We start from the raw sequence: 10,685 nt of genomic DNA, 5'->3' as shown, positions 1-10,685 counted from the left end.
ATTTTTATTTTAGGCACTCTACCACGTGCATCAGGATCACCACCATAGGGCCTTGCAAAAGTATTGAAATATCTGAAACTCAAAATTACTTACAAAAATCTGGTAAATATCCAATATATAATTATGTAAATCATATTATAGCTTTTCTCAGAGGTTCATAAGCCTTTTTAATCTAGCAATCTTCGTTTAGGAATTTATTATGATTTCATATAGTACCGAGCATTAATAGCAATGGTAGTGATAGTAGTGATAAAGATAAGGTCTCAAACGATTATTAGGATTCGTAGCTCATTCTGTATAGTCTGTAGTAGTAAGGTAATAACAATGCTTATTAGTTTGGTCTAGTTAGGTAAATTCTACGTTGAGTAAGATTAGCTTTGCGAACGTCGATGTCGCTAATGCCTTACTTTATATTATGTTAAATTATCTTGGGATATGATTTTTTTTTTTTTTTTGATATTATACTTGTAAATTGCTAGTATTTTTTTTTAAATATTTGGCTGGCCTAAAAATATAATGCTCTCATAAGTTGACAGAGCTTTAATTTAAATCATTTAGCATTTAAACTTCGCATATCAAAACTTACTAAACTTACTTGATTGAGTTTTCACGCATATATCAAATAGAAAATGAATAAATAGGTCAGTCTGTAAAAGTTCAACAACCAAATTATCACTACTTAGTTTAGGCATCTTCACCATGGGGTGCCATTTGTCAGTGACCTCCTCGCGGCGCACCCTAGGCAATAGGATTGGCAGCAGTTCCTCCGTTACGGCACTGCTGCCAAACGCGGCTAATGACCGACTCTTAGCGAAGGTACTCCGAGTAAGGATAGTTTTTCCATAGTCTCATCATCAAGAATAATATTTTCCAAGACTGACAGCTTTAAGGACTCTTTTCGGCACGGTGAAGACATTCACAAGAATCCAGAGCAGCAACAAATATTTGTACAAGTTCAAACATTTGCTCCGAGCAGGAATAAATGCCGTAACCATCGTCGTTAAGGCGTCTACTTACACCACAATACGAGAACGGCTACGACAATGAGCAAAGCTCATTTCATTTAATTAAATTCTTCCCACCATCATTTCATTACGTTACGTTTTAAGCCCACGCACACTCGGTTCACCGAATAAAAACAATTTTGAAATGAGGCAACAACAAATAATGAAAAAAAAATTCCTACTTAGCTCAGGAAAGAAACTATTTAATTAATTTTAATACGTGAATAAATGTTTAAATTTGAAATATATATCAACTACAACTTTACAAATAAAACAATATAAATAAAAATGTACTTCCAAAATGTACTGTATGTGCGTACATCTATACCGAATTTGATATTCCTTTTTCGTGTTCATTAAGTTTGTTACGGTAATAAAGGTTTTATGTTACAAAAATATTTGATCTAGTGTCATTATCCAGGAAGGAAACATTCGACTACGTTTGTATAGAGAAAGAGCCTCCTGTCCTCTTAACGTCTGCGCATGACTTTATAAAAGAAATGTTAAAATTATTATAAGTAGTTAATTAATATCTGTGTAGCGAAATCGATAAGTTCGCTGGGTCAGCTAGTATAACATATACCAGTACAAATTTTATGTAAGCCTATATTTTAACCCTTAATTACTCGCATGGGGTCAAAAAATTTTCGGATTAAAAAATAAAACACTTGGCTCGGCCCGATTTCCCCCGCGCCCTCGCTAGCTTCATAACGCACGTCTAAGTTTGTATTTTACTAGCGACCAAGTCACAGGAGTAGAAGGATGCATCGCTGCACTCTTCAGCGGTGACCCCGTGCGAGTAATTACGTTACTTTTTTGGAAAAGGTAAGTTGTTTATTTTATGTATTTTTTTTTGTGTATTTTGAATTATATTTGTGTTATTGTATGTTCAGTGAATAAATGTTTGTTATAAATATATTTTTTACATCTTTATACAATGAAATTATCAAAAAATCTCGTTTTACTACGAGTTTTGTCTTTTTGTCAGAGTTAGTCATGGATAGGAGAGAACAGCGAATTGCGCAATGGTTGATAGAGGATGAAGGAGGTTCTGATGAAGAAGAATATGGAAGGTCAGGTTTCTTATGTTCAAAAACCAATTAAAGCTATTGTGTTGTTATCTTCCATGCATCATGTAGCTCATATCGACCCAGCCTCAACTGACAAGCAGAAACCTGAAATAATAACATTTTACAACAGCACTAATGGAGGAGTGGACACCAATGATCACTTGTGTGGTACATTCAACGTAGGGAGGTGAACCAAACGGTGGCCGTTAGCCATTTCCTTCCACCTGATAAATGTTTCAGGCATAAATGCACTCATTGTACATCGAGTAAATAGCGAAAAATTACGTACTCACATGAGGCGTAATTTCTTGCGGCAATTGTCTGTTGAACTTATTCATAATAACCAAAAACGACGACTAAACGTCTGATGGAAGTGCACGAGTTGGAAAATCGCGTCCCGCCAACCACTGCAAAACGTGGACGTTGCGACAGCTGCCCGAAGAAATGCGATCAAGGTGCAAGAAAAATGCAAGAAAGGTACAAGATTTGTGTGCTATGATTATTCTGACATATACTGTCAACAGTGTAACGAGAGTGATTTGGAGAGTTCCTAAAAAATACGAGTATTTACTATGATCTCGGTATACCTAAGTACAAATTATTGATTATTGATAGTAATTTTAGTTTAACTTGTTTTTGTACAATTAATAGGTAATTCATGTTATTACTTATGGATATTATAAAATAAACAAAGCACTTTAATAATAAAATAGTTTCATTTACTTATATATTTCAAAATATATTAAAAACTACTCATACTATTTGGGGTCATCTGTGACCCCATGCGAGCAGTAATGTAATATTCTTTGTGCGAGTAATTAAGGATTAAAACCTATTTCATTCTCCCAAGACATCAATTATTTCGTGTATAGATAAGTTTACCTCACCTTATATACAAAGTTAGGTCTCGAGGGTACAATCAAACTTTTGAATCTCGCGCCAACTTTGTACGTATCGGAAAATAATTCGTTGAACTTCCTATCTCGTATTATAACTAGTTTTGTTCTGCTGTTTCTAGATGAAATTTAAACGTACGCTGGACAGTCTTTTGCATAATTTGAATATTTAATCACATTAGAATGTGGTTCAATTTTTTAAATTCAACCTGGCACATTAGACGTGACCTGTAATGTCAACTGTCAAATACGTAAAGTTTAAAGAATAATTGTTACGAATTCTCAATTTTTTTGATTTTGGGTACAAATTTCTATTTGTTGTTTTTGTTTTTCATTACATGTGAACCTTCTAGAAAATATAAGAAAACCTTGCCACCAATAGCTTTGAAGCAGTACATTTACATCAGGAACACAGGATTCGTCTTTATATAATCTATATTATTCAGCTTGTAACATCCCGCTACTGGGTATAGACCTGTTACTTCAAGTAGGACAATAATTATTTTGATAATATCGGAGCGTAATCCAAAACCAATTCAGCTATTATCAAAAAAAACCTTTCATAAAAAACACGTCGTTGGCTTATCGCTTCAGTTGTAAGTCTTTTACTATTATCAATACAAATAAATAAAATTTAAGTGTCTATTTGTAATATGGAAATAAGCGCTTTAAACTAAATTCGTATGTATGTATACACGCTACATATAGCAAAATAACATTTTTTCATTTTTATCTGTCTGTTTGTTCCGGCTAATCTCTGAAACGGCTAGAGCGATTTTGACGGGACTTTCACTGACAGACAGCTGAGGTAATAAGGAGTAACTTAGGCTACTTTTATCCCTAGGTTTTTTATTTCGTTAACTTTATAAGTCTGGGGACTAAACAATAACTATTTTGTTAAATTCCACGCGGACGAAGTCGCGGGCACAGCTAGTATTATATAAAAAAATAAGCGAAGTAGTTTAATTTTTAAAAAAAATTATTATCAGTAATATTTAAAAAAAATACCTGCTTTTATATTGCAATGCTGAGTTACTAAAAAAAAAGTAAAATGTATTTATATTCTACTGCTACTTCAAATTCTCTATTTAGAAGAGATTTTAGATACCAAAATTTTGATGTTTTTTTTTTTTGTAGATGTCAGGAAAATTACTAACCGATGAAAATAAAAACCTTTGATGTCAGACTTAAAAGAAAATAACGAAGTACTTTTTGCTCTTTTAAAACGTAGATTATTTCGTATCATAAATAAAAAAGATTATAATTTTACAAAACGTCTGAATCTGATATTTAAATTCGAAACGAAATTAATTTATTAATAAAAATTTAAGTAGCGCTAATTAGACGAAAGGTGGACCGAAAATTTTTGGTGTTAAAATTTTGCCATTTCGAAACAAAATGTCCGCTAGGGCGGTAAAGTTTTGAAATTAAATATTTAATGAATCTCGACGTTTATACTTCGTAAAGTATTTACGTCGGAATCAAAATGCTCACCCTCTAATTTAACGGAAACTGATTACGGCCCGTAAACTCGGTATAACGGCTCATTATTACCACCGAAACTTTGCAGGTCACCTGACTAGGGCTGCGGTGCCTTACGATTTCCATGTTATTTCAGAAGTTACTTTGGTCTATCGCATAAGTTAAATATTTTTATCAACCCTTATTAGTATACATGACACACATTGGTTTAGATCATTAATGTGAAAATTTATATTTCAATGACATGGCTTATAAACCATTTGTTTTAATTAAAATAAATAAATACATCAAAAAAGTTTGTAGCTATATTAATTTATGTGTATTATTCAAAAAAAAAATATTCGAAATGACTTCAAAAAAGGCCTAACATATAAAACCTACAAGAAATAAAACTCCAACACAAACTATGCATGCCATTCATTCTAAGAAGTGTCGAAATCATTACAACGTTTGTGCAATTGTAAGGTACGTGTAGTAAGTGTAAAAAGAATTACAATTCAATGGCTACGCAGACGAGGACACAAGAAATAATTATTTTTGTAAAACTAAAGACACAAAAAAAAAAATTGAAGGTTGCTTGGTCCGTCCGACCTGATCGACTGTGAAGGTTTCGTAATTAAAAGGAAAAACAATAAGACGATGACTTTTTTGAGTCCAGTGAAGATTTCTTTTTTAACATTTTACATTTTAATTGAGGTAGGTTAGCACGGAGTATCCTGTTTAAACTTTGGAGAAGCTCGAATGAGGAAGTCTCTTACAGAAGATAACAGCCAAATAAACCAGCTCTCATTTAGAATTACGTTTCTGTTTAGATTAAAATGGCTAGAGCTCCTAGGGTGGATCGAGGGTAGGGACGGAACGCATTTAAGACACTTCTACACCACCCCCACCCATTAGTATAAAAATGGTATGTATCTAATATATACATTGATGGGGGCTACAATACAAGATACAAATATTGTTTGTTTCTAACGTTATTTCTACTTCTTATGTTATGGTCAAAAAAATCTAACAGCATATATGTAGTTAGTTGTACCAGCCCTGAAATAATGGGGCAACTCGTGACCGGGCCCGTGTCCGGAGTTTGGTGAAACCGTCAAAACTCTTCGCTTTGTTCCCTTTACCGCGAACTGCGTGCCAGACAAACTTCTCGATAAAATGTTGGATTGGCTAAATGTACGCATTTGACAAAATACTTCCTCTACGTGACTACCTGCGTTCCTTTGACAAAGATTTACTGTAGCGGAACTTTTCGAATAAGTTCTAAATTTAACATTTCGGTCAAAAGTTAGTGTATTTCACATAAAATGGAAATTTAATTACATTAGTATGTTGAATCCATATTAAAGAAGTCATTTTCAGTGATTAAACAAAATTTTAATTTGAAGCAATTTTCCGCGGCTCGTTAACAGCTTCAAGGGAGACACAAAATCATTACAGTCTAAAAGGATGATGGGAAGTTGTAGGGAGTTAGGGATGGGAAAAGAGGGGAGATCTTGGCTACCTCGCGCACCGCACAAAATAGCTATACCTGCTATGCTAATAGGTACCTAAGACCAATTTATTGAACGCCTGTGTGTGGCTCTACACTGGTCGAGCTGTATTTGATTAGTAGTAGCTAGACCAGTCGAAATTGCAATGGTGTTTGTCCACCATGTAATTCCATCGCTAGACGACAGAACGTGTCGACTCAAGCTGTAATTAGAACCGGTCAAAGCTTCGTAATACTTGAAAAGTATAATCATATGCATTACTGATACAGTTGTTATTTACAATTACATAATTGTAATAACAACTTGTAATGACTTTCATTAAAGGTTGCATAGAAGAGATCGCTATAAGCGATAAGACCGCCTTTGCATACTTTTTTGTTTTGTAACTAGTGTTTCTAAATTGCATCTTTCTTTTTGTGTGCAATAGAGTTTTAATTTATAAGTAAAAAATTAATAAATAATCGATGAGAACAAACATCAACAATTATACAGATGGTACAAATGTTTGATATTAATCACTGCATTTAACGTCGTAATGAAATTCACAATTGAATTTAATTACGCCCCTAATTAATTTTGCCTTTATTTTCTACGAAGATTTATTCGTGCAATGTGGCGTTAAAATAAAATGGCTGCGTTTAGTACGGGCAAAGGTTTAATTTTTCAATAAAGAAAAACCACCGATATAGAGTATATATCATCAAAAGTATGTTTTTGTAAATAGGTATTGGTCTATACTTTAGAATTTAACTGTTAAATTTATTGCACTGCATTCATTTGTCATTTAATACAAATCTGATACAATATGAATTAAATACTGCTGTGTGGTTACGGCAGTAAAGAATATAGCCACCCCATCTCGTCCCGTCGTAAGAGGCGACTAAGGGATAACACAGTTCCACTACGAAATATAAAAATCCGACCGATGGCGGTATAACCATCCAACTGCTGGATTTGAAATATACAGACAGAAGGCAGCAGCGTCTTCGGTGCGACAAAGCCAGCCCTGCGGTCACCAACCTGCCTGCCCAGCGTGGTGACTATGAGCAACACAGATAAATTCACGCCATTTTTGGCGCGAACTTGTGGAGGTCTATGTCCAGCAGTGGATTGCGATAAGCTGAGGTGGTGATGGTGAATGAACCCAATAACTATTTATCCATACAAAGACCTTTGAAAAACATAATGAAAAGCGTAATTTAGTAGAAATATAAATCTCTTCGCAATTTTTATATAGAAACAAATTTTATCATATTACTTAGAATACAAACGTGGGTAGACAGGGTCTATAAATATATCTCAATTCTTAATAGAAATGTTTCTTTATATTTTCAAAAACATTTCATCATATTTTATTTTTATATAAAGAAAAAATATTCAGCTTCTATTTTCTTGAATTCTTATATTTTTATAATTATTATACTTATTTATTTTTAGCCTAACGTATTTTTACATCAATTACTTTTTTACAATATATTAACAACTAGCTGTGTCCGCGACTTCGTCCGTGTGAAATTTAGAAAAAAATTATTGTTCAGTTCGCAGAGTTACAAAATAAATAAATGTCTAAAATAGAAGTAGCCTAACTTATTCTTATTACGTCAGCTATTAGCCAGTGAAAGTCCCGTCAAAATTGGTAGACATTAGCCGAAACAAACAGACAGACAAACAGACAAAAATTGTAAAAAATGCTATTTTGGTATATGTACCGTGTAGACATCCATATGCATTTCGTAAAAAGCGGTTATTTTAATATTACAAACAGACACTCTAATTTTTATTTGTTTAGATAGATATACCTTTAATAGACTATTTAAAAGTTGTCTTCAAAGTCAGCCTATATCCACAGTTTCTACCAAACAATATGAAGTGTATAAATAAAATTAGTCGGTCGTAATTTTGCGTCGTTTACAAATATTTAAATTTTTACCCAAGAATGTTTAGATTTTTACGACGCACGCTTCAGCCTGTAATATCCCACTACTGGGAATAGGGCTCTTTCCCCATGTAGGAGAAGGATCAGAGCTTAATCCACCACGCTGCTCCAATGTGGGTTGGCGGATATATTCCCTACTATGAGTAACGATCGCTATCAGGTGTACATGATAACAACCGGGACTGACAGCTTAACGTGCTCTCCGAGGCACGGTGGGGAGATCCACAATGACTGCACAAACACCCAGACCACGGCAAACATCTGTATGGCCAATACAAATGTTTGTTATGTGCGGGGATCGAACTCGCAACCGCCAGCGCAACAGGTACAATCCATGGCTGTAACCGCTGCGCCAACGCGGCGATAGATTTTTACCAAATTTTGTAAAATGGCGTTATATTTTGATGGAAAAAGCTATATAGGAAAAGTTTATTTTATTGTGCTTACATACACAAAGTAGAGTTTATAGTATTTTAAAGAGTTTTTACTTTTAGTATATGTCTTATATAAATACAAATAATATGGTTTTAGAGTTAATCTTAGATAATAATAGATACAATATGGGACATGAAAGAGATTGCAAACATGTATATTCCCTATATTTAACTCGGCCTTCTCATTTCATGTTCCGTAATAAGTAATTAATTTGATAATCTCTTCGCTTCGACAAGTGTGAAATTCGTGGGAATTTATGCACGGTCAGTGAACGCATGTATTATCGATGTAACCATTTTGAACACAATACGGATTTGGGTTTCTTAAAAAAAAAATAACGACGACAACGAGCTAAAAGTACGGTTACACATTTAAAAAAAAATGTGCGTCAGTGCATCGTTAAGGACGATGTTTTATAAATATATCTATCTCTTTCTCACTAGAGAAGACGGGTCAGCGTTGCTATTTTACAGATTTGCACTCCTTATTTTTTTCATACTCAAGCCTTATATTGTTTCTTAAGTCCAACAAAAAAATGAAACGACAGAAAAAAAAGTATGTGAAAGAAAAATTAAAATATTTCCAAAACAAACATGAATGTGTAGAAATTAGGGTTTCGCTGTCTATTTTTAGTACGTTATATTTCCTATGAAACAAGCACTTTAAAAAAATAATGTTTTTGAAAATCCAAAAGCATTCACGAGCAAGATACGTAATTTATTAGTTATATGCCCAATTACATTTTAGTAATTAGCCTATATATATTTTATGCACTCATTTATACATACATACATACATAAATATAATCACGCCTCTTTCCCGTAGGGGTAGACAGAGACCACTTCTTTCCACTTGCTACGATCCTTACATACTTCTTTCGCTTCGTCCACTTTCATTATTCCCTTCATACCTGCTCTTCGGTTTAGGGTACTCTTGACCTGGCCTTTTTTCATGACGTCCCTTATTTGGTAAAACGTCCGCCTAGGTCTACCCTTTCCATCTCTTCCATTTACACTCGCCTTATACACTTTTTTCGTCAATCGTTCTTCACTCATTCTCTCGACATGGCCAAACCATCTGAGCATACCTTTCTCAATTTTTGTCACTTCATCTTCTTTCAGACCACATCGTTTCCTTATCTCACTATTTCTTATCCTGTCACTCAGTTTAACTCCTATCATACTTCTTAACGCTCTCATCACAACTGCATTTATTCTGCTTTCATGTTTCTTCTGCCATACCCAACTTTCACTTCCGTACATGAGTGTCGGAACGACACCCCCTCATGCACAGCCAAACGAGCCTTGTTGAATTCCTATAAAGAGATTGCAATGCTCGTATGAGGACACTGCTCACACCATTCACGGACAATGCTGACCACAATTCATTCCTCATCACTCTATCATAGGCTTTTTCTATTACTCATTTATACAGTACATTTATTCTCTACCTAACGTTATATGCGTTCACACTTATCTAGTATTCTTTTTCAGTAGAATATTTTAACAGCTGATATAGCAAAGGTTAACGAACCAATTCCATTTGAAACTATGTGATTTGTAATTGAATGCTTAGACTCAGTGGTCGCCTACGTGACCACAAACGCGCTTGTATGAAGTCTGACTCGATGAAATTAATACCGTATTTCATTATACAAATTATATTCGTTTGACTGAGTTTGTTATAGAGGTAATAAGAATTGATGCGTCTAAAACTTGCATAAGACGCTATTCAAGTGAAGCTAGACGAGGCGAGGCGAGGCAAGGAGTTCAAACGAGGCGAAGAAAAGCAATATCGTGCAATTTAAAAAAAATGTTTTTCAAGTGAAAACTACGTAACAACGCAATAACGTATTACGTTTGAAGATACAGTGGATATTTGATAATGTTGTATACGATGAATTCCCATAAATTGTAATATTTAATTCATCCCTATAAGATAAAATATACAACAAAATAGATAAAATCAAACCAAAAATTTATTTTTTCAATTAGATTTCAAAAGCTTTTTTCGATCTTAATTGACAAATAAAAATTGTAGTAATTTAAAAAACTAATTATAGGTGATCTAAACCTACCGATTCCTAATGTATATTCCACAGAGAAAACTTCTGTATTTACTCCACTCAAAAAGTTTTGAAATTTTAATAAATCATAAGCTTAAAAAAAAAACTATGTTTTTTTACACAACTTCATTGAAACGAACCTTAGTAATAATTTTATAAAATTATTCAATGTGTATGTCCCACGTCGCTGATTACTGCTCATAAAGTATACACGGTTTCGTTTTTCCAATTAAAATAATTTATAATTACTATTTGGCGCTAACATTTAGGTCATGTATTTTACGCAAAATAATTTCCTAGATTT

This window comes from Melitaea cinxia, chromosome 12, assembly GCF_905220565.1.
Source record: "Melitaea cinxia chromosome 12, ilMelCinx1.1, whole genome shotgun sequence".
NCBI lineage: Eukaryota > Metazoa > Arthropoda > Insecta > Lepidoptera > Nymphalidae > Melitaea > Melitaea cinxia.
Note: the sequence above shows the minus strand (reverse complement) of the source record.